Raw genomic sequence first — 25,648 nt, 5'->3', positions numbered from 1 at the left:
TCAGACCGGGGCAAAAACAGCAAGTACAAATGCAGCCATGCTGGACGTGAGAGATAACAACATATTTCTGTTCATAATAATATACATAACAATATCCATTTTTGTGTTGTTAGAAACCCGTTGAGTTGAACGTCCGGTCTTATTACCCTGGAGAGAATCCATGCAAGAGTGAATCTATACGAGGAAATGATTATTTCCAGCATGCAAGTCTGGTGGGGAGTTTTTCTTCTTCTTCTCTCTCTCTTTTTGAAGTTGAAAATGTTTATTTCTCTTTTCTTCTGCAACGTCTCCTAGGGCAGGGGGACATGGTACACCGAGCATCCATCTCTGAAAAGGGGAGAGAAATGAAGTTGATGGGCAGAAGATTTGGAACAAACAAAAGGAAGCACTTCTCTATATAGTCTATGTGCTACATATCCCAAGGGTGTCAAACATGTGGCCCAGGGGCCAGATCAGGCCCGCAGAGGGATTCTATCGCGCACTCTTCCCACATTCTGTTATATCTGCTTGCTTTCATTTCCACCTCCATTGGTCAAAACAGAACACATCACCATGTAGACCAGTGGTCCCCAACCTTTTTAGCAGCAGGGACCGGTTTTGTGGAAGATGATTTTTCCACGGACCGGGGTGTGTGGGGAGGAGCGATGTTTTTGGGATGATGCTATTGTGCACTTTATTTTTAGGAAAATACCACTTGGGCAGGGGTCATTTTGTAGAGAAATAGGTGGTGGAGCTCATTAGCATAACTCACTAGCATACGTCGCCCTACCCCCCCACAGCCCAAAGCAACCCAGTGCAAGAAAGGAGAGCCCTGGGCAAGCGAGGCCTGCTTGGGCTGGCTAGAAATCCAGCCAGCCCAAGCAGGCCTTGCTCTCCTGGGCCACGCCCCCCAGTCAGCAGGCTACCCGCCACCCAATATCACATAAGAAGGAGTGGGGCGTGGGCTTCTCCAGGGGTTAATGAGGGCTGCTGGGGATGTGGCAAAGTGCAGGCCTTGCTCACCTGGGGCTCTTCCCACCAGGCACTCTTCCCACATTCTCTGTTATATCTGCTTGCTTTCATATCCACCTCCATTGGTCAAAATAGAACACATTACCATGTAGACCGGTGGTCCTCAACCTTTTTGGCAGCAGGGAACAGTTTTGTGGAAGATGATTTTTCCACGGACCGGGGTGTGCGTGGGGAGGAGCGATGGTCTTGGGATGATGCTATTGTGCACTTTATTTTTAGGAAAATACCACTCGGGCAGGGGTCATTTTGTAGAAAAACCTGGACGTGGCAAAGTGCCTGGTGACTGCCTGGCTGCCCGCTCTCCTAATCCAGGGATTGTTATGCAGCTGCACCTGCTATTCGATGGACAAGGGAGGTGGGGAGGAGGAGAGGGAACCCTCAGAAAGGTTCAGGAACTGCACTCCTGTGAGCTCCTGCTGAATCTGAGGCCTGCACTCAGGTATGCTGTCTTAAAAGGGGCACCCGGGGAAGGTAGGCAGTTGGCAAGTGGCTTTTCCTACAAGGGTGAACAAGACAATAATCTGTCCCCATGGCAGGGTTGCCAAGTCCAGTTCAAGAAATATCTAAGGACTTTGGGGGGTGGAGCCAGGAGACTTTCGGGGTGGAGCCAGGAGACATTAGGGGTGGAGCCAAGATCAAGGCTGTGACAAGCATAACTGAACTCCAAAGGGAGTTCTGGCCATCACATTTAAAGGGACGGCACACCTTTTCAATTCCTTCCTTCCATAGGAAATAATGAAGGATAGGGGCACCTTCTTTTGGGGTTCATAAAATTGGACCCCCTGGTCCAATCTTTTTGAAACTTGGGGAATATTTTGGGGAGAGGCACTAGATGCTATACTGAAAATGTGGTGCCTCTACCCCAAAAAAACAGCCCCCCCAGAGCCCCAGATACCCGTGGATCAATTCTCCATGATTTCCTATGGGAATAAATCTCCATAGGGAATAATAGAGTTCCCAGCAGACATTTCCCTCCCCTCCCCCCGCTTTCTGATGACCCTGAAGTGGGGGAGGGCCTCCAAAACGGGGGATCTCCTGCCCCCACCTGGGGATTGTATAAACAACAGGGGAATCACAGTGAGGATAAAGACAGAAACCAAAAAAACATCTGTGACCAGACTACCCAACTTTTTAATACTTTTTAATATATTTATATGCTTTTAAATATAAAACTGCTCAGTTTTATATATTTAATACAAAAGTCCACGTTGACAACCATAAAATCCAATACGTCCTTAAAACAGAGCCCATAATAAACAGATACAGGTCGTCTGGTCACAGATGTTTTTTGGTTTCTGTCTTTATCCTCACTGTGATTCCCCGGTTGTTTATACTATGCCTAGTTTTGGGGATTTTGATATCCTGAAATAACAAGTAATAAATTTATTTAAATGTTTAGAATATATATTGACCTATGGGCGGACTCCTATATTGGATAAATTAAAGAAATTGTAAAGGAGACATAAAATACGAAACAAATTTTACGTCAGCTGGTTTTATATGAGATATGTATTATAAATCAGGTTGCCTTAAAGAATTAAAGAAATTGTATTAAATTATAAGTAAGTTGGCAACCCTGATTAAGGTTTCTGCACCTTTGGGGCCATAAGTATAGTCAGCTGTTTGCAATTATGGGGAACATTCCTTTGGAAAGGACCAACAGAAGGCAGTATCTTTAGAGTTTCTCTGCCAGCAATAAAGAAAGATTTTGGTCCTGCTTTAAATAAGAAAAAGTTTACTCTTTATATATATTGGATCTCATTGCTGCATAGTAAAAAGAGAGTATCATGCCATATGCAGAAGTGAAGGTTTGGAACCACATAAATATAAGTGGCTTGCTCCTTATAGAAAAAATGTAGTGCAACAATGGGTGAGTTTTTTAAGAGTGTATGCTCCCTATAATTGTAAAGGAGACATAAAATATGAAACAAATTTTACGTCAGCTGTGGGGGGTCATGAGTATAGTCAGCTGTTTGGTGTAGTGGTTAAGTGTGTGGACTCTTATCTGGGAGAACCAGGTTTGATTCCCCACTCCTCCACTTGCACCTGCTGGAATGGCCTTGGGTCAGCCAGAGCTCTGGCAGAGGTTGTCCTTGAAAGGGCAGCTGCTGGGAGAGTCCTCTCAGCCCCACCCACCTCGCAGGGTGTCTGTTGTGGGGGAGGAAGGTAAAGGAGATTGTGAGCCGCTCTGAGACTCTCGAGTGGAGGGCGGGATATAAATCCAATGTCTTCTTCTATGTCTTCAATAATAGCTAAATTGTTTTTTGAGATAAAGTTTTAGATTCATCCCTGGGTCTTTGAGATATGTATTATAAATCAGGTTGCCTTAAAGAATTAAAGAAATTGTATTAAATTGTTATGAGTAAGTTGGCAACCCTGATTAAGGTTTCTGCACCTTTGGGGCCATAAGTATAGTCAGCTGTTTGCAATTATGGGGAACATTCCTTTGAAAAGGACCAACAGAAGGCAGTATCTTTAGAGTTTTTCTGCAAGCAATAAAGAAAGATTTTGGTCCTGCTTGAAATGATAAATAGTTTACTCTTTATATACATTGGATCTCATTGCTGCATAGTTTACTGCTAGAGAGCATCATGCCATATGCAGAAGTGAAGGTTTGGAACCGCATAAATATAAGTGGCTTGCTCCTTATAGAAAAAATATAGTGCAACAATGGGTGAGTTTTTAAGAGTGTATGCTCCCTATAATAGCCAAATTGTTTTTGAGGAAAAAAATTGGTTTCATCCCTGGGTCTTTGAAATGTATTAGATTAGTTATAATAATAATAATAATAATACATTTTATTTCTACCCCGCCCTCCCCGCAAAGCGGCTCAGGGAGGCTAACAGTAAGTAATATATTAACATAAATAGTAAAACATTAGATTAGCAATTAAAATTACACATATAAAAACCCGTTAATTCAGTTAAAATACTTAATTTTACATTACATTATATATATATCTGGCAGTAATAGCTGTTCTGGCGCTGAATCTGCCAGTTTAAATGGTGTTAGAGATGGCGGTTCTTCGTTCATTGCGACTCAGCAGTCCGTATCATTATAGGCGTGTCTAAAAAGGGCAGTCTTGCAGGCCCTGCGGAACTGGTCGAGGTTCCGCAGGGCCCGCACCTCCTCCGGGAGCTGGTTCCACAGTGCAGGTGCCGCAACTGAAAAGGCTCGTACTCTGCTGTTTTGGAGTTTGGCCTCTCTCGGCCCAGGGATGGTCATTTTGTTTTTACTTGCTGACCTCAGTGCCCTCTGGGGTTCATACGGGGAGAGACGGTCCCTTAGGTAGGCAGGTCCTCGGCCATATAGGGCTTTAAAGGTAATAACCAACACTTTGTACTGGACTCGGTAGATAACTGGCAGCCAGTGCAGTCCGCGCAGCCCCGGCTGTATGTGCTCCCATTTCGGGAGCCCCAGTAACAGCCTGGCCGCCGCATTCTGCACTAGCTGCAGCTTCCGAGTCCGGCACAGAGGTAGCCCCAAGTAGAGGGCATTACAGTAGTCCAATCTTGAGGTGACCGTTGCATGGATCACTGTTGCGAGGTCGCGGCGTTCCAGGAAGGGGGCCAACTGCCTTGCCCGCTTCAGGTGAAAGAATGCTGACTTGGCAGTGGCTGCTATCTGGGCCTCCATTGATAATGAAGGCTCCAGTAAAACACCCAAACTCTTTACCTGGCGCACTGGTTCCAATGGTGCGCCGTCGAAGGTTGGGAGAGCTATTTCCCCTCCCTGGGCGCCGCGACCCACGCAAAGGACCTCTGTCTTCGCTGGGTTCAACTTCAACCCACTCAATCTAAGCCACGCCGCTACAGCCTGCAAGGCCCGATCCAGGTTCCCTGGGGCGGAGCCAGGCCGGCCGTCCATTAGTAGATAGAGCTGGGTGTCATCTGCATATTGATGGCAACCCAGCCCAAACCTCCAGACAATCTGGGCAAGGGGGCGCATATAAATGTTAAACAGCATTGGGGAGAGAACTGCTCCCTGAGGCACCCCACAATCAAGTGTGTGCCTCTGGGATCGCTCGCCCCCAATGGCCACCCTTTGTCCCCGATCAGAGAGGAAGGAGGAAAGCCACTGTAAGGCCAGCCCCCTAACCCCTATGTCGGCAAGGCGGCGCTTTAGTAACTGATGGTCGACTGTATCAAATGCCGCCGACAGGTCTAATAACATCAGTACCGCAGAGCCGCCCCGATCCAGATGCCGCTGGAGGTCATCCACCAAGGCAACCAGCACTGTCTCCGTCCCAGTTCATAAACAACTAGGGTTGCCAATTCCAATTCAAGAAATATCTGGGAACTTTGGGGGTGGAGCCAGGATCAAGGCTGTGACAAGCATAATTGAACTCCAAAGGGAGTTCTGGCCATCACATTTAAAGCAACGGCACACCTTTTCAATTCCTTCCTTCCATAGGAAATAATGAGGGATAGGGGCACCTTCTTTTAGGTCTCATAGAATTGGACCCCCTGGTCCAATCTTTTTGAAACTTGGTGGATATTTTGGGGAGAGGCACTAGGTACTAAACTAAAAATTTGGTGCCTCTAACCCCCAAAACAGCCCCCCTAGATACCCCCCTAGATTCTCCATGATTTTCTATGGGAATAAATCTCCATAGGGAATAACAGAGTTCCCAGCAGACATTTACCTCCCCTCCCCCCCGCTTTCTGACGACCCTGAAGCGGGGGGAGGGTCTCCAAATCGGGGGATCCCCTGCCCCCACCTGGGGATTGGCAACCCTATAAACAACCTGTGTTAGAGTTTTGTTATTTATATTTTCAAGGTATTTCCTTCATGAAGCCTCAGTACTTATAGGAAGAGTTTTTTGGCCAGCATTGGAGTTGAAGGCTTTGCTATGCTTCTAATAAAAGGAACTGGCTTACTCGCTTGTAATATGCAGCAGAAGTGGAAGATATCATAATACCGAAGAAGTGGGAACACGAAACGCGTCTATTATAAATATATATTTAACTAGCTATTTGTATGCTGTATCTGTTTATTATGGGCTCTGTTTTAAGGATGTATTGGATTTTGTGGTGGTCAATGTGGACTTTTGTATTAAATATATAAAACTGAAGCAGTTTTATATTTAAAAGCATATAAATATATTAAAAAGTATTAAAAAGTTGAGTAGTCTGGTCACAGATGTTTTTTGGTTTCTGTATTTATTCCTACCTGGGGATTGGCAACCCTACCCCATGGTGACCATGCACTGGGCAGGGGGAGACACAGAGGCAAGGCCTCAGTACTTGGAAGGGAAGGCAGGAGTCTTGACCCTCCCAATGGGCAATTCCATACATAGGTCAGATGGTAGTGGTGAGCTCCCTGAGAGGGGGGGGGAGGGGAAAGCCTGTCTAGGTGCTGAGAAAAACCTAGGAGGATGTGATGGAATGTGGCCTGTGGGCCAGACCAGGCACCTCCTGTACCGCCTCCAGGTGTGAGATGAATCCCTATGCTGGATTCCTGTTTATTTTATTCAGTTTATAAAGAAGGGGTGTAAGGGATACAGTCCTAAGTGCTGCTCACGACCTGAGTTCAATCCCGGCGGAAGCTGGGTTTAGGTAGCTGGCTTGAGGTTGACTCAGCCTTCCGTCCTTCCGAGGCTGGTAAAATGAGTATCCAGTTTGCTGGGAAAAAAGTGTAGATGACTGGGGAAGGCAACGGCAAGGAAAGGAAATGTCCCCTGTGCAAGCACTAGTCGTTTCTGACTTTGGGGTGACGTTGCTTTCACAACATTTTCACAGCAGACTTTTTATGGGATGGTTTGCCATTGCCTTCCCCAGTCATCTACACTTCCCCCCCCAGCAAGCTGGGGACTCATTTGACTGACCTCGGAAGGATGGAGGGCTGAGTCAACCTCGAGCCAGCTACTTGAAAACCCAGCTTCTGCTGGGGATTGAACTCAGGTTGTAAGCAGAGTTTAGGACTGCAGCAAAAAGTCAGTCGTGAAAATGTGAAAGCAATGTCACCCCAGAGTCGGAAATGACTGATGCTTGAACAGGAGACTACCTTTACCTTTTTAAGGGATACAGAAGAGAACAGGGGGCAGGAAGGGGGAAAAAGTTAATTATCTTGTTTTCTGCATCATAAATCTATAAAATATTATTCCATTATTTACATATTCAGGCTCATAGGCTGTCAGTTAATTCTAAGTCTTCTACTAATTTGTACTTAAACTTATGAGAATACAGGAAGAAAATGCAGTATTCAACTAACGTACAAAGATTAAATCGATACATTTGACCAATCATAAAAAGGTTTCCAAATTGGTTTTACATCTTTTGCAGACTTGCCCTTTAGGAGATATGAAAGTATGTCTATTTCCGCTGTCTCCAGGATCTTATCTATGAAGTCTTGTTTCTTTGGTACTTCCAGGTGCTTCCAGTGCTGTGCAACCAAAATTCTTGCTGCTGTTATTATATGAGTTAGCAAATGTCTATTTTCCTTTGAGGGCTGGCCACATTCCATCACGTCCTCCTAGGTTCTTCTTAGCACCTAGACAGGCTTTCCCCCCACTCTCAGGGAGCTCACCACTACCATCTGACCTATGTATGGTAGTGGTGAGCTACCTAAAAGTGAGGAAAAAGCCTGTCTGGATGCTGAGAAAAACCTAGGAGGACATGGTGGAATGTGGCCTGTGGGCCAGACCAGGCACATTCTGCCTCAGCGCCAATTGATGACATCATCACACCAGGTGCTAGGAGAACACAAGAACACAAATATAAATATAGCATAAGAAGGAGCTGGGCATGTTTAGCCTGGAGAGGAGGCAGTGGAGAGGTGAAAGGATCACCATCTTCAAGTACTTGAAGGGCTGTCTTATAGGATGGTGCAGAATTGTTTTCTGTGGCCCCAGAAGGTAGGATCAGAACCAACGGGTTGAAATTATATCAAAAGAGTTTCCAGCTCAACATTAGGAAGAGCTTCCTGATCGTTAGAGCGATTCCTCAGTGGAACAGACTCCCTTGGGAGGTGGTGGACTCTCCTTCCTTGGAGGTTTTAAAACAAAGGCTAAATGGCCATCTGACAGCAATGAGGATCCTGTGAATTTAGAGGGAGGTCTTTGTGAGTTTCCTGCATTGTGAAGGGGATTGGACTAGATGACCCTGGAGGTCGCTTCCAACTTTATGATTCCATGATTCTATGGTGTGAGATGAATCCCCGTGCTCCATTCGTTGCTTGACTGTCCCCTGTCCCTAATGAAAGCTACACAGACCAGCCTTCTTGTTTCTCTTCATATCTTGGACTCTCCAGATCCTTATAGCAAGATCACAGTGGTGTAGCTTTGATTGTAATATTCTGGAACGTTGCCTAGAAACGTGCAGCAAAGCTGTGTGTAAGATACGGGCCCTTGCGCTCCTCAGGGCTGCAGTCCAGAAGATCATGCCGCGATCCATCCAACACAACATGCAGGCCCAATGAGAAGCCAACCTAGCCATTGTTCCAGCATTTGTTGCTGTTGTTCAGTCACACAGTCGAGTCTGACTCTTTGCGACCCTGTGGACAGTCATTCCAGGCCCTCCTGTCTTCCACCATCCTCCGAAATCTGCTCAAAATCATGTTAGTTACATCAGTAACACTGTCCAGCCATCTCCTCTTTTGCCGCCCTCTTCTTCTTTTGCCTTCTGTCTTTCCCGGCATCAGGGTCTTCTAGGCTTCCCAACCCCCTTGCCCTGGCAGGGGACCCACGAATTTACAGCCTCCTCCCCCGCTCTCCAAAAATCTGGAAGCGGGGGGGAGAGGGGGAGAGAATATACGTGTAGGCATCATGTAGTTGTAGAGCTTCTGATCCGTTTGTAAAATGTGTGCCCCTTTAAGGCTGCGCAGGAAACAGGAAGGGCTTCATTGGAAAGGGTCAGTAACAGTTTCCATGGAGAACGGCCCCTCCCTTTCTTTTGCTTTCGTTTCCACAGCAAGCAAAGTTCTGCAGGAAGAAGATCTAGTAAGTATTTCTGTGTGTGAGAGAGGGAGGGGGCAGGGGATTCCCTGGTTTGGAGGCCCTTCCTCCCCTTTAGAAAGCGTGGGGTGGGGGGGGGAGGGAAATGTCTACTGGGCACTCTATTATTCCCTATGGAGAACGATTCCCATAGGGAATAATAGGGAATTGATCCGTGGGTATTGGGGGCTCTAGGGGGGCTATTTTTGAGGTAGAGGCACCAAAGTTTTAGTATAGCATCTAGTGCCTCTCCCCAAAAAACCCCCCAAGTTTCAAAATGATTGGACCAGAGGGTCCAATTCTATGAGCTCCAAAAGATGGTGCCCCTATCCTTAATTATTTCCTATGGAAGAAAGGCATTTAAAAAGGTGTGCTGTCCCTTTAAATGTGATGGCCAGAACTCCCTTGGAGTTCAATTATGCTTGTCACAGCCTTGTTCCTGGCTCCACCCCCAAAGTCTCCTGGCTCCGCCCCCAAAGTCCCCAGATTTTTCTTTAATTGGACTTGGCAACCCTAGGGTCTTCTCCAGTGAGTGCTCCCTCCTCATTTGGTGGCCAAAGGATTTGAGCTTCAGACTCAGCGTCTGGCCTTCCAGGGAACAGTCTGGGTTGATTTCCCTTAGGACTGACTGATTGGATCTTCTTGCAGTCCAAGGGACTCTCAAGGGTCTTCTCCAGCACCACATCTCAAAAGCATCTATTCTTCTGCATTCGGCCTTCTTTATAGTCTAGCTCTCACAGCCATATATTGCTACTGGGAATACCATTGCCTTAACTATACAGACTTTTGTTGTCAGAGTGATGTCTTTCCCAGCATCAAGGTCTTCTCCAGGGAGTGCTCCCTTCTCATTTGGTGGCCAAAGTATTTGAGTTTCAGCTTCAGCCGCTGACCTTCCAGGGAACAGTCTGGGTTGATTTCCCTAAGGATTGACTGATTGGATCTTCTTGCAGTCCAAGGGACTCTCAAGAGTCTTCTCCAGCGCCACAGCTCGAAAGCATCTATTCTTCTGCACTCGGCCTTCCTTATGGTCCAGCTCTCACAGCCATACATTACTACTGGGAATACCATCGTCTTAACTATACAGACTTTTGTTGGCAGGGTGATGTCTTTCCCAGCATCAGGAACTTCTCCAGGGAGTGCTCCCTCCTCATTTGGGGGCCAAAGGATTTGAGCTTCAGATTCAGCATCTGACCTTCCAGGGAACAGTCAGGGTTGATTTCCCTTAGGACTGACTGCATTACTATGTGGTTTTGAACTATGTTAAAATATGACCATGTGGTTTTTAACTGTTGTTAGCTGCCTGGAGCCTGTTAGGGGAGGGCGGGATATAAATGTAATTAAATAAATAATCTGTGCACCCTCAAGACCCATCACATTTGGTCAGGGCTTTTTTTTTTGGTAGAAAAAAAAGCCCAGCAGGAACTTATTTGCATATTAGGCCACACACCCCTGTCATCACCGGAACTGACGTCACCCATTCGGTAGGCTACTTTTTGCACATCGACACAGAACAGTATGGTGCTATCAGCTGCATTTGATGGATGTGTGTTTTCACACAGCCCAATGAGAGACCTTGCTTCTCCCCGCCTCCAACATGGCTGGAGAGAGAGAGCCACGTCTGGCGCAGCAGGCAGAGGCAGGTCCAGCTTCTTCCAGGAGGGGGCGCTCGTGGGCACATTACTCTGTGAGCCGCCCTGAGCCTGCCTTTGGCCGGGAGGGCGGGATATAAATTAAATAAATAAATCTTTCACTCTCTTCGCCAGCACATCGGAGGCTGGAGGCTGCAGAGAGGACAGAGCATGCAGTCCGGGAGTGTGGGGCTGCCTAGTGCCTTCCAGGGAGAAGCCTGCAGAACTGGGAGATTCTCCCACCAGGACGTCACCTGGGGACTGGCAAGCCTACATATACACTTTTGAGAGTTAAAGCTTCCTTAGTATTTGACCAAGGGTCCTTTGACTCTCAAAAGCTCAGAGTCGGAAAATCACATGGCTCTTTTCTGCTGGGCTCCTATCTTGTTGAGCCAGACATCTCTAGCCTCAGCCTTTCTCCCATGGTGAGGCTCTTGATAGTGATGGCAACGGCAGCGGGGGATCATGTAGGATTCCTCAAGTTCTTAGAGGACTGGAGGGCTAAGAATCAAGTAAATAAAGGGTGTTGTGCTTGAACAACACCCTTGAGAGCCAATTTGGTGTAGTGGTTAAGTGCGCAGACTCTTATCTGGGAGAACCGGGTTTGATTCCCCACTCATCCACTTGCACCTGCTGGAATGGCCTTGGGTCAGCCATAGCTCTGGCAGAGGTTGTCCTTGAAAGAGCCAGTTTGGTGTAATGGTGAAGTGTGCGGACTCTTATCTGGGAGAACCGGGTTTGATTCCCCACTCCTCCACCGGCAGCTGCTGGAATGGCCTTGGGTCAGCCATAGCTCTCGCAGAGTTGTCCTTGAAAGGGCAGCTTCAGGGAGAGCTCTCTTAGCCCCACCTACCTCACAGGGTGTTTGTTGTGGGGGAGGAATGTAAAAGGAGTTTGTGAGTCACTTTGAGATTCAGAGTGGAGGGCAGGATACCAATGCAATGTTGCCTACTTCTTGCATTTCCAAGCTCAGAGCATACAGGGAAGAAAGATGAGAGTAAAATCGATGATTGTGTAGCAGCATTTGTGCATTTATCTTCTCACTTGGCAATACATGCTCATGCAAACAAACCTTCAATGCTAATCCTTAATAAGCAGAAACTGAGAAAAATCTACAGCTAAAAAGGCTCCGTCAGAGGAAACAAACATGCGTTTAATTGGCAGCTGTTTTTTCACTCCCTTCTTTTTGCAGACTCCAGATTTTTCTTTCCAGGAATTTTACTGGAGAGGAGAGGCGTTTAGGATTGATATCTAACAAGGACAGGTGAAAATAGAAACGGAGAGTCAGAAAGTATTCTAACAAGCAGCCAGAAACATTTGGAGGCTGTGGAGAAACAAATTGTGCTGCGGAAAGAAAATTCGAATGTAATTGGACATATGGGGGTTTAATAAGGAGCTAGGTTGCTTCGTATCATTAGATGGGGGGGAGAGAAGAGGAAATGCAGAAAAGGAGAAACCGTCTCTCAAGCGGGGGCACTACATTAGCTGCTTGTACTGAGAGGGAAGAGGGAGGTAAGGAAGCATGGTGTAGCCTGATCTTGTCAGATTTCAGAAGCAAAGCACAGTTGGTATTTGGATGGGAGACCAGCAAGGAAGACTCTGCAAAGGAAGGCAATGGCAAGCCACCTCTGCCTCTCAGATCTCAGAAGCTAAGCGGGGTTGGTTTTTGGATGGGGGACCGCCAAGGAAGCCAATGGCCAACCACCTCTGCTTCTCAGAAGTTAAGCAGGGTCGGTATTTGGATGGGAGACCAGCAAGGAAGACTCTGCAGAGGAAGGCAACGGCAAGCCACCTCTGCCTCTCAGATCTCAGAAGCTAAGCAGGGTTGGGTTTTGGATGGGGGACCACCAAGGAAGCCAATGGCCAACCACCTCTGCTTCTCAGAAGTTAAGCAGGGTCGGTATTTGGATGGGAGACCACCAAGGAAGACTCTGCAGAGGAAGGCAATGTTCAACCACCTCTGCTTCTCAGATCTCAAAAGCTAAGATGGATGGGTATTTGAGTGGAAGACTACCAAGAAAGACTCTGCAGCAGAAGGCAACAATGAACCACCTCTGCTTCTCAGATCTCAAAAGCTAAACTGGATTAGTACTTGGATGGGAGACCACCAAGGAAGACTCTGCAGAGGAAGGCAACGGCCAATAACCTCTGCTTCTCAGATCTCAAAAGCTAAGCTGGAAGGCTGTTTGGGTGGAAGACCACCAAGGAAGACTCTGTAGAGGAAGGCAATGGCCAACCATCTCTGCTTCTCAGATCTCAGAAGCTAAGCAGGGTCTGTACTTATTGGGATTGCTTCTACCACGTTATGTCAGGATTGCAAAGGTACCTGCAGGATCCAAAAGGTTGGGGATCCTTCTTCTAGTGCAGGGGTGGCCAACGGTAGCTCTCCAGATGTTTTTTTGCCTACAACACCCATCAGCCTCAGCCAGCATGGCGAATGGATGGGGCTGATGGGAGCTGTAGGCAAAAAATATCTGGAGAGCTACCGTTGGCCACCCCTGTTCTAGTGTGGGCAGGTGGGTTGGGGACCCCCAAAGCGGGTGAACCCCCACTCTGCCTGGGAGCTTGTCAACCCTGTTTTGAAAGATTTTTTTTTTGCTGTATTATGGGAGCTATGGACATCCACTTAAGGAAAAGGAAGAGATTTGTTTACTATTCTGAACTGTAACTGGAGTTATTGTGGTGTTTTGTAGTCTGTACTTGGAAGTTCTGTATTTTTGGAATACTGTCTGTCTGTTTCAAGCTACTAATTAGATGCAATAAGACTTTAAGAGAATTGAGTGAACAGTTTATTCATGGCATTGCCTTTTCCTCCTCTCCTCCCCACTCCCCCGGAGGCTGGCGACCCTTGACTTTTAAGAGCCTAGGGTTGCCAAGTCCAATTCAAGAAATATCTGGGGACTTTGGAGGTGGAACCAGGAGATATTGGGGGTGGAGCCAGGAGCAAGGGTGTAACAAGCATAATTGAACTCCAAAGGGAGTTCTGGCCATCACATTTAAAGGGACTGCGCACTTTTTCAATGCCTTCCCTCCATAGGAAATAATGAAGGATGGGGCACCTTCTTTTGGGGCTCATAGAATTGAATCCTCTGGTCCAATCCTTTTGAAACTTGGAGGGCATTCTCAGGAGAGGTACTAGATGCTATGCTGAAAATGTGGTGCCTCTACCTTTAAAAACAGCCTCCCCACAGAGTCCCAGATACCTGTGGATCAATTCTCCATTATTCCCTATTGGAATCAGTCTCCCTAGGGAATAATGGAGTGCCCAGCAGACATTTCCCTCCCCTCCTCTTGCTTTCTGATGACCCTGAAGTGCTGGGGGGGCCTCCAAACCGGGGGATCCCCTGCCCCCACCTGGGGATTGGCAACCCTAGTTTCAAGCTAATTAGATGCGATAAGACAGGGGTGGCCAGCGGTAGCTCTCCAGATGTTTTTTGCCTACAACTCCAATCAGCCCCAGCCAGCCTGGTCAATGGCTGGGGCTGATGGGAGTTGTAGGCAAAAAACATCTGGAGAGCTACCGCTGGCCACCCCTGCGATAAGACTTTAAGAGAATTGTGTGAACAGTTTATTCACGGAGGCATTGCCCTCTTCTCCTCCCACCCTGGAGGCTGGCAACCCTCGGCTTTGAAGAGCCCGATCTTACAAGCACAGCACACTTAGAGAACAAATTTAAATCTCTTGGACTGCAAATGGATCTGTCCTCTATTAACCAGGCCTCAGATTCAGCAGAAGCTCACAGGAGCCCAGTGAACCTTTCTGACACCCCCCCCCCCACTCCTTCCCACCTACCTTGTCCATTGAATAGTAGGTGCAGCTGCATAACAACCCCTGAATTAGGAGAGCGGGCAGCCAGCCAGTCACCAGGGGCTTTGCCTTGCCCCCAGCATTAACCCCTGGAGAAGCCCGCACCACCCTTTCTCCACTTCTGATGTGATTTTGGGCAGCAGGTAGCTTGCTGGCCTTTTGACTGGGGGGAGCAATGGAGAGAGCCCCAGGTGAGTGAGGCCTGCTTGGGCTGGCTGGATCTCTTATCTGGCAGAACCCACGGCGCTCTTTTCTTGCGTCGGGTTGCTTTTAGGAGAGCCAGTTTGTTGTAGTGGTTAAGTGTGTGGACTCTTATCTGGGAGAACCGGGTTTTATTCCCCACTCCTCCACTTGCACCTGCTAGCATGGCCTTGGGTCAGCCATAACTCTGGCAGAGGTTGTCCTTGAAAGGGCAGCTGCTGTAAGAGCTCTCTCAGTCCCACCTACCCCATAGGGTGTCTGTTGTGTGTGTGTGTGTGTGTGGGGGAAGGTAAAGGAGATTGTGACTGCTCTGAGACTCTTCGGAGTGGAGGGTGGGATATAAATCCAATATCATCTTCTTCTTTTGGCTGGTGGGGGGGGGGCGGCATATGCTAATGAGTTGCGCTAATGAGCTCCACCAAAATGACCCCTGCTATTAACAGTGCATTACCCTTTTTTTATTAAACAACTCCGGTGTCAGTATTAACTTATATGCAGTAGGGAGAGTGATGAAAGGAAGAAAAACACGTGGAACGGGGCCAGCAAGAGGAGGCTCATTCTGCCACAAGCAGAATGCAATTCTTTCTTTCCATAATCAAATATGGCCTCCTAAACACCATTGTGCATAATTTGTTTTCAGTGAAGTGGCATTGTATTTCCTGGAGAAGAGAGACAAGCAGCGGGGATAAGTGGCGAGAGAACAGAATCCTTGGGGTTCCTACCCTCGGAAAAAAGCCTCAGGTGAAGCTAGAATATTTTTTTTAAAGAAAGAAATCCCTTTGCTTTGTTCCCATTGATTGAGCTGACAAGTGTAAGGATGAAACATCAGTTAAAGAGGAAGCTGCAAGACACTTGCTACCCTTAGCAAAAGTGCTCTGGAGAGCAAAGAATGCATTTTTGTGTTTCTGTGCTGCGGAAGAGGGACTTGAGTGTTTATTCCTTTCCCCCCCGCAAAAAAGAAAAGATAAGGCAGTGGCAGATATTTTCGTTCCCCGAAAAAGACGGGGAACACACACACACACACAAAGCTCATGATAAACAAGTGAATAATCAGGATCGCTATTCTCTGCAAAGAAGGATATCGTCCAGAATTTTTGATAGAAAGAATGAGGGGTTTGATTTGGGGATCCAAAGAAACAGAAACATGGAGGACAACAGGATTCTACAAAGGAAAGGTTGCCTATTATATTATATTATAAATAGGCCTATATATGCCAATACAACAAAATTTACTCATTGACCAAGATGAACATATGAGCAGAAATATGAACCGTTCATAAATGGCTCCAAGTCCAACATATCCCAAAGATAATTCCTGACTCAAAACCTACAATCACGGACAGAATCTCGACTCTCAGTCTCCGTAACAATTAAGTCCAATTCAAAGCTGAAGAGTGTGCCCGTTGAATAGAAAATCCTGAACGGATCGATATTTCATATGGAGTCAGTCTGCTTTCTTATATGAATAGTAGACTGCGTAAAGACCACTACACACAGTGTTCCAGCCTTAAGGGGTGCCAGCATGAGTCAGCTGTTTTGCTTATCACTTCATCAGGAGGCGGAACAGCAGGACTGGTAATAATTCCAACTTCACCATCATAATTCCATAAATATCAAGTGCAAGACCATTTTCTCCTTATCGGAACACAACTGTTGTCCAGTACTGTGTTTCTCAACCTGTAGGTCGGAAGGGACCCAACAAAAGTCCGTATAGTCAAAGCGATGGTATTCCCAGTAGTAATGTATGGCTGTGAGAGCTGGACCATAAGGAAGGCTGAACGTAGAAGAATAGATGCTTTTGAGATGTGGTGCTAGAGAAGAATCTTGAGAGTCCCTTGGACTGCAAGAAGATCAAATCAGTCAGTCCTAAGGGAAATCAACCCAGACTGTTCCCTGGAAGGTCAGATGCTGAAGCCGAAGCTCAAATACTTTGGCCACCAAATGAGAAGGGAGCACTCGCTGGAGAAGATGCTGATGCTGGGAAAGACAGAAGGCAAAAGAAGAAGGGGACAGCAAAAGATGAGATGGCCGGACAGCGTTACTGATGTAACAAACACGAATCTGAGCGGACTTCGGAGGATGTCCATGGGATTGCAAAGAGTCAGACTTGACTGTGCGACTGAACAAGGTTGGAAGGTTCCCAAAAGTGGATTGTGAAGCCTCTGAAAGTGGGATCGCAGGCCACCCGTGACCTTTCCAGTGTTCTCTTTTGTATTTTGGAAACAAAGGTCTGAACCCAGTAACAGTATCTCCCATGTCATATATGATATAGTGAGTTCAGGTAGCTTGGGGGAAGCAAGAACATTTATTGAACACGAGCAGAACTGAACACCAATGGACCACACCACTCCTTATATCCATTGGATCTGAGTTAACCACACCCCCTTATGCGGGCAGCAATCCACTCTATTGGTCTTTCTGGGATCCTTCATTTGCATTTCCTGAGAGAAATGCCTCATGTCCCGATTGGCTGGTTCTGGATCCTGGCGGGCAATGAACTATGCTTCAAGGTCAACTAACAGACATATCAAACCATCAGTCAAAACAACCAATACACAGCATGGCTTTAATGAAAGGATCCCAGACTGAATGGGAAAAGGTTGCAGCCATCTGGTTATCCGGTAGACAAGTTTGAGGATGAGCCAAGAGAGTTTTTGTCTATTTCTTTGCAAAGTGAGGGCCTTGTACAGATACAAACAGTACAGGAGATGGCAACAAAATCTTTTCAAACTTCAGAAGGACACACAGGAATAATTAAATAATGAAGGTTGACAAGTCTAAACCTAGGTTGACCTTTTTGGTGTCCTCTTTTTTGGTGTCCATCCTCTTCCGGGCTCTTTTAAAAAAAAACTGATGGGAATATCTCTTTTTGGGTCGGGAGAATGAGCCTGTTTTGCACTATAGTCCCCCAGCTGACATAGTAAGGGTACTTAAAATGAGATTTTACATTGTGATCAGTTGTTTGAAGTAACCAGGCAGGAAATATGGCCTCTTTTTCGTTTTTCAAAATATGGTAACTCTAAATTGACCCCCTCGTAGGGTTTACAAGACAACACATGGAATTCACTGCCACAGGAGGTGGTGGTGGCGGCTGCAAGCATAGACGGCTTCAAGAGGGGATTGGATAAGCATATGGAGTGGAAGTCCATCAGTGGCCATTAGCTACAAGGCATAGACAGGCCCAGGGCTAGGTGTTCCAGTGCCCGAGCCCAAAACCAGCACCTCCTCCAAACCTCTGTTGTATTTTCACACGTGCTTTGCCAAGACAGCCAGTGTAGTTCTTAAATAAAGCAAGTTTGGCCACCCGTTATAAACTATTATCATGCATGTCTCCACTTAACTGTCTCTTTCTAAATTGAAAAGCCCCAGACTTCTTGGCCTTTCCTAATAGGGAAGGTTGCCCTCTTCTGTACTTTTTTCCAGCTCTGTGGTGTCCTTTATGAGATACGGTGACCAGAACTGTACGCAGTCTTTTGAATGAGGCTATACCTCAGATCTATATAGAGGCATTACAGTATCAGCCATTTTATGTTCAATCCCTTTCCTAATAATCCCTAACATAGAATTTGCTTTTTGTGGCCGCAGCACACTTGGTTGACACTTTCACTGAGCTAGCCATTACAACCTCAAGATCTTTTTTCCTTTCAGTCTCAGCAAGTTCAGTCCCCATTAGCCTATAGCTGAAGTTGGATTTTTTTGTCCCTGTGTGCATCACCTTTTTCATTTTTTAAAAGGGCTCCCTCTGAAGCGGGAAACAGCCGACCCCCCGACCTCACCGAGGTTTTCCAAGCCTCTGCGAGGTCGGAAACGCAGCGGGCGTACTCAGAGCTGGCTCTGAGCGCGCCCGCTGTCTTCTCGACCTGGCCGAGGCTTTCCAAGATGTGGGATGATGTGGCCTATGCGGCTGCCTACTTAGCCTACTCCCACGCACTGGCCCTGGGTATAGATGGAACACTCTGTCTGGGGCAGTGATGCTCTGTATTCTTGGTGTTTGGGGGGCAACAATGGGAGGGCTTCTGGAGTTCTGGCCCTGCAGGTGGACCTCCTGATGGCCCCTGGGTTTGGCCACTGTGTGACACAGAGGGTTGGACTGGATGGACCACTGGCCTGATCCAACATGGCTTCCTTTATGTTCTTATATCTGGGGCAGTGGTGCTTTGTATTCTTGGTGCTTATTTATTTATTTATTTTATTTGTTCGATTTATATCCCGCCCTACCCCACCAAAGTGGGCTCAGGGCGGCTTGGTGCTGGGGGGGGGGGTGTTCTGGGGGGGGCAACAGTGGGAGGATGTCTGGAGTTCTGGCCCCACTGGTAGACCTACTGATGGCACCTGGTTTTTGGCCACTGGGTAGCACAAAATGTTGGACTGGATAGGCCACTGGCCTGATCCAACATGGCTTCTTTTATGTTCCTATGTTCTTAGGCTGGGCTATCCTGATCTGGGTGATACCCACCTACTAGTACAGGGGTGTCAAACATGCGACCCAAGGGCCGAATCGGGCCCTTGGAGGACTCCTATCAGGCCCCCAAGCAACTGGCTGTCATTTGCTTCCTTCTCCCTCTCTCTTGATTCCTTCTGGATAACAGCTTGTTACGCAAGACTTGCTCAATTGAACGGGAGCTATAGAACAAAACCTCTATTTTCTCCATTGGCTGAAGCTCCTCCCTTGTGGAGGAAGGGAGGGAGACAGAGTTTGCTTTGCCAGGCTCTCTCAATTGCACAGCAGAGCTACTGAGCCAAGCCTCTCTTCCTTCTATTGGCCTCAGCCAATAGAGGATCTTCTCCCTCCTGGTCCCCTAGAGAAGAAAGGAAAGAGCCAGAGCTTCCTTTGCCCAATTCCTTGGATCCTACGGGAGAGATACAAAGAAAGCACCTTTAAGACCAACGAGTGCTAACGTTTTAAGCATGTTTTATTTTAAGGGTTTTTTTTTAAGTCTTTAATTGTGTTTGTGTCCTTTATAAAGTTTATATCTCTGCCACCTAATCTTACACACATGACCCGGCCTGACATGGTCTGGCCCAACAAGCTCTCATTTATGTCAAATCCGGCCCTCATAAGAAATGAGTTCGACTCCCCTGGGCTAGTACATTTTATTATGTCTCCTGCTGCTGGAGGAGAACTATTCTTCACAGATTGTGAAGGTTCTTCAGGTTTAGGAAGTAAATCTCGACAGCCCATGCAATCCTTCCACTCAAAGTTTCTACCAAAGCATCTATTAGAAATCACCAGTGATCCCGGTTTACTCATTAACATTCCTCATAAAGACACAGGGAGGACTTCCACTAGCGCAACGAGCCACCAAATATAATATCCCAACTGCCCCTCTGGGTTTACGGTAAAGCTTATTAGTTATTTTCAAATGCTCTCTGGGATGACTGGTTGGTGGAAAATTATACTGCGAGTCTATACATCTTTTAACGCAAGTGATAAATCATCGCAACCATTGAGTCTATGAATTGGAAAACAAGGGGTTTTGCCATATGCTGTTAAGCATTAATAGCGGCATTACGCTGCATCCAACATAGAACAGTAGACGTTGAGGCGTCATTTGGAAGGAAAATATCTCCTTCAGGGGATTCGAGGAACATCACAAAAATGAAAATCAAAGAGTGTCACAATTCATAAACGTCAGGAGAACAAAGTGGAAACTCTGGGTTGAATTAGTCGCCTGGTGATCACTCTTAAATAATGCTGGCATGCCATCAATTTTGGATCGTGTTCGTAATCCGAGAGCAATTCAACTGTCCTTAGCTGTCTTTTTTTTTTTTTTAAATAAAGACCCAGGCTGCTTGAATCTTAAGAGGCCTGGTTAAGGCAAGAAAAGAACAGAGGTGATTCATGCGTAGAGGTGACCTGTGCTGCTAAGACGTGACCTATGGGGCATCTTATCGCAGTGGAAGATGCAAAGTCATAATTTCCCCATCCCATCCATCTCCAGCAACCATGATCTGGGATGGAACAGGGAAATACTCAGCCCGGTTTACATGATTTTGCAAACTGTACACTCTGCCAGGAAGACAGGGAAAGAGACACAGGACAAAGGCAGATTCATGTGTCTTATGATGTGCTCTCTCTCTCTCTCTCTCCCCCACCCCCAAAGAATGAATTGCCATTTGTTGGTAAGAGATCAAGAATTTGCCAATTTTTACTGAAAGATCCAACTTTTTACTGAAAGATCCAACTTGCGACCTCATTGGAGTCAATTTGGTGTAGTGTTTAAGTGAGCAAACTCTGATCTTGGAGAACCAGGTTTGATTCCCCACTCCTCCAATTGCAGCCACTGGAATGGCCTTGGGTGAGCCGTAGCTCTCGCAGAGCTTGTCCTTGAAAGGGCAGCGTCTGTGAGATTTTGTAAAAAAAATGATCACTTAAATATAATATGAGTGACACTAAAGAATTCAAGAGGGAAAACCTGGGTGAGATGCATTGAGTTCGCCCTGTTATGATATTACTCTGACATATCTGTCTTGACTTCATTTCTTGACATTTTGTGGTTGGCTCCACCTCCCGTGGCAGACATTTGGTGATTGGCTGCACCTCTGCTTGAAATGTTGAAGAGTTATTACATGAGCTACGCATGACCTCACTTCCTGACATTTTGTGGTTGGCTCCGCCTCCCGTGGCAGACATGTTGTGATTGGCTCCACCTCCTGCGGCAGACATTTTATGGCCATGCCCACCAATCTCTGTCAGAATTAAAAAGACTTAAAAAATGAAGTGACATGAATCAGTGTTCCATGTAGGGAAGTCCACCCATAGGCCTGCTCATAAAGTGTGAAACAGTCTCATTTTCTGATCAGGTTCAAACCCTCTCTAGACAATGTGAGGCAGGGCAATTCCATCTAGCAGTGAAGCAAGACAAAAATCCTTCATTTCGGCTTCCGGGTCTTAGTTATTAGGACTGCACTTTCCACCTGTGGCTCGGTCGTGTAAAACCGAATGTCAGCAGCTGGCAAGGTTTGTGAGACTGATGGGAGGGGAGGGATGTTATTATTTTATCCCGGGCAGGCTCTGAGTTGGAAATACAAATACTGAAGCCTCATAAACCGTGAAATGTTATGATAAGGGAATCTCCTCTCTGTTGATCTGGCTTTCTCTTCCCCGAGCTTTATACATACGGCACCGCCACATATATCAGATTGTGTTTCATTATCTTGCTAGACATGATCGTACTTGAGTAATATATTTTCTAATAAATCTTAGATCTGCCGACCTAGCAGAATATCAATAACGTTGCCTCCCTAGCTCCTTGCTGCCTGCACCGGAGCTGCAATGTTTCATCCTTTGCGCCGGTTTCTTTACAACTTACAATGATCAGACATGACAACTACAGTAAATCGGTGTTTGCGTTAAGGAAGCCCTGATACCTCTTCCATCCCACCTCTGTACATTCGGAGGCTGTGCCTAACGTATATCTATCTATCTTTGTTTTAGTCTTCATGCCAAAATCACTAGTTGATTATCTTAAGGAAATCAAAAACAGAAAGCTACTGGAGAGAAACTTTGGGGAGCTCTCAATGCCCAAACGGTTCAGTGGTTTGGAGACCAAGCCATGGTTCCAGAGAATGGGCGTTCACTGTTTCTCGTGAATTAATCTTCCTGACGCTGGGCAGCAAGACAAGGAGAGGTTTCATTATTCCATTCAAAGGCCAAAAATGTCAGAATTAATATTTTACATTCACTTTGCTCAGAAGTTATGTTGGTTATCAAAATGCATCAGAAGAAGAGGGACATCGCTGCCGATTAAGGTCAGTGCGAAAATGCCCTCTGTGTCACATAAGAACACAAGAGAAGCCCTGTTGGATCAGGCCAATGGCCCATCCAGTCGAACACTCTGTGTCACATAAGAACATAAGAGAAGCCATGTTGGATCAGGCCAATGGCCCATCCAGTCCAACACTCTGTGTCACACAGGGGCCAAAAAAACCAGGTGCCATCAGGAGGTCCACCAGTGGGCCAAAAGCCCTCCCACTGTGCCCCCCAAGCACCAAGAATACAGAGCATCACTGCCGCAGACAGAGTTCCAACAATACGCTGTGGCTAGTAGCTGTAGCTAGTAGTAGGATTTGCTTTGGCATTCCTTTCATGCCCTCAGCATGATCCACTGTCGTTTTGATATCAGTTTGATTCAGAGTCCGTTTTTCATCGATAGCCCTATGAAGAAGAAGAATGCAGATTTATACCCTGCCCTTCTCTCTGGATCAGAGACTCAGAGCAGCTTAAAATCGCCCATATCTTCTCCCCCCACAACACACAACCTGTGAGGTGGGTGGGGCTGAGAGGGCTCTCCCAGCAGCTGCCCTTTCAAGGACAGCTCTTGCAGGAGCTAAGGCTGACCCAAGGCCATTCCAGCAGCTGCAAGTGGAGGAGTGGGGAAATCAAACCTGGTTCTCCCAGATAAGAGTCCGTGCACTTCACCACTACACCAAACTGGCTCTTTCAAGGACAATTTCTGCGAGAACTATGGCTAACCCAAGGCCATTCCAGCAGCTGCAAGTGGAGGAGTGGGGAATCACAGTTCTCCCAGATAAGAGTCCGCATGCTTGCCCACTACACCAAACTGGCTCTCCAGTTTACTAAGAGGTGTAAGTGTACAGGGATCCAAAATAGAGGTTTCCTAAGAGGGGGAATCCCATGGCCTCCTTTTCGCCTTCAATGTCACTGGCCTTAAGTAAATGCATGTGCTATTTATACCTTGAATTGTGCTACCTGCATTGTCAGTCTTCCAATTTTACATTTCTCCATCGTTCCTCTCTGCTGTCTTCCTTCGTAGCTCTGGTAAAATAAGTTCCTTGATGGATAATTTATTAGAGCCCTTTGTGTGATTTGCACACTATAAAAGCCACATGTGTCTCATGCAGAGTCCTGCCTGTTAAAGACACAGCACCTTTCTGCATTAACGCCCCCACTCCCCCCGCCACAACTCTGGCTTGCCATGTTACTGTCAAAATTATCCCTGAGTCATTTCATATCATGAATAATGAGTCCGCACAGCTCCTCTGCTCAAGAATATAGCAAATGAAATAAGTCCGAAGGGTTCATAGATCTCCAAAATGATAATGTCTGAACCAATGTCTTTGTTTTCAACATGTGATTTAGTTAATTTCCAGAAAATTGAAAAGTATGCAGTTTTGAGTCATTCCTGCACCATTTCATGCTAGCTATGAGTTATACACCATCCATTAATAAGCAACTGACGCAGGGGGAAAAAGTGCATGCATGGTGTGAGAAACTAGAAAACTGCACAAATGGGTAAAGAGGGCTTGAGTCACACAGGGAGGAGGTTAAAAAATGGGAGGAGGGGCTTCTAGATCCAGTGCGCAGGGTCAAGAGCCTGGGAGTGCTACTGGAATCCTCTTTATCAATGGAGGCCCAGGTGGCTGCCACTGCTAGAGCCGCCTTCTTTCACCTCAAGAAGGCGAGGCAGTTGGCTCCCTTCCTGGAACACGGCGACCTAGCAACCATGATCCACGCAACGGTCACCTCGAGATTAGACTACTACAATGCCCTCTACATGGGGCTGCCCTTATACCGAACACGGAAGCTCCAGGTAGTGCAGAACGCGGCGGCCAGGCTGCTGGTGAGACTACCTCGGTGGGAACACGTGCGGCCTGGGCTGCGGGACCTGCACTGGCTGCCGATCATCTACCGTGTTCGCTATAAGGTGCTGGTTATTACCTTTAAAGCCCTATATGGCCGAGGACCTGCCTACCTTAGGGACCGCCTCTCCCCATATGTCCCCCAGAGAGCACTGAGATCTAGTTCTCAAAACCTTTTACAAATCCCTGGGCCAAGAGAAGCTAGACTGAAGACAACTAGGGAGCAAGCTTTTTCAGCAATGGCTCCTCGATGGTGGAATCAACTTCCAGAAACGATGCAAGCCCTGCGGGACCTGAATCAATTCCGCAGGGCTTGCAAAACCTATCTTTTCCAGCTGGCTTTTGAGATAGAACCTGGCTAAATCGAAATCAGAATTGACCTGTAACCATCTAGCTATCTTATGTTTGATTGTAATTTTATAGCACCTTATAACATCTGTTTTTATTTATTTTAACTAATTTGTGTATTTGAACTGTATTTTAAAATTCGTGTTTACATTGTATTGTATTTTATTTAAATCATGGTTTCCATGTCTGTGAGCCGCCCTGAGCCCGCCTTTGGCGGGGGAGGGCGGGATATAAAAATAAATTTGACTTGACTTTGACTTAACTAGATAGCCAGTTTGGTGCAGTGGTTAAGTGTGCGGACTCTTACCTGGGAGAACCAGGTTTGATTCCCCACTCCTCCACTTGCAGCTGCTGGAATGGCCTTAGGTCAGCCATAGCTCTGGCAGAGGTTGTCCTTGAAAGGGCAGCTGCTGGGAGAGCCCTCTCAGCCCCACCCACCTCGCAGGGTGTCTGTTGTGGGGGGAGAAGATAAAGGAGATTGTGAGCCACTCTGAGTCTTTGATTCAGAGAGAAGGGCGGGGTATAAGTCTGCAATTCTTGTAGACAAAACACTGGGGCTGGGAAACGCTGTGCAATTCTCGATGAGAACCAAAAGGAAATGCAGTATAATGTTTTTGGATTTTGCTATCGTCCGATGCAGCAGTTTACTTTGGGAGGGGCCGTGGCTCAGTGGTGGAGCATCTGCTTGGCATGCAGAAGGTCTCAGGTTCAATCCTTGGCATCTCCAGTTAAAAGGACCAGGCAAGAGATGGTGGGAAAGACCCCTGCCTGAGACCCTAGAGAGCCACTTCCAGTCTGAGCAGACAATTATGACTTCGATGGGCATGATGGTTGGATTCAGTATAAGGCAGTTTCATGAGTTCATGAATACTTTTCCTTACTAAGAACATCATCTTTGATCATGTAAGAAACATTAGAGTGCCCCATGGGAAATATACAATGTCATTGAACTGCAGTTCTCAGATTCAGCAGGAGCTCAGAGGAGCACAGCTCCTGAACCTTTCTGAGGGTTTCCCTTCTTCCTCCCCACCTACCTTATCCAGTGAATAGTAGGTGCAGCTGCACAACAATCCCTGAATTAGGAGAGCGGGCAGCCAGCCAGCCACCAGGGGCTTTG

General features: G+C 46.8%; 1 long non-coding RNA gene across 1 annotated transcript; it reads left to right on the top strand.

The window, feature by feature from the left end:
- Positions 1-2,642: 2,642 nt before the first annotated feature.
- Positions 2,643-6,133, top strand: LOC132585383 (uncharacterized). Its single transcript, XR_009556307.1, has 2 exons — positions 2,643-2,881; positions 5,792-6,133. It is a non-coding gene; the product is annotated as an uncharacterized LOC132585383 (long non-coding RNA).
- The last annotated feature ends 19,515 nt before the right edge of the window (positions 6,134-25,648 follow it).

This window comes from Heteronotia binoei, chromosome 16, assembly GCF_032191835.1.
Source record: "Heteronotia binoei isolate CCM8104 ecotype False Entrance Well chromosome 16, APGP_CSIRO_Hbin_v1, whole genome shotgun sequence".
NCBI classification, from domain to species: domain Eukaryota; kingdom Metazoa; phylum Chordata; class Lepidosauria; order Squamata; family Gekkonidae; genus Heteronotia; species Heteronotia binoei.
Note: the sequence above shows the minus strand (reverse complement) of the source record. Positions and strands in the feature narration are given on the sequence as shown.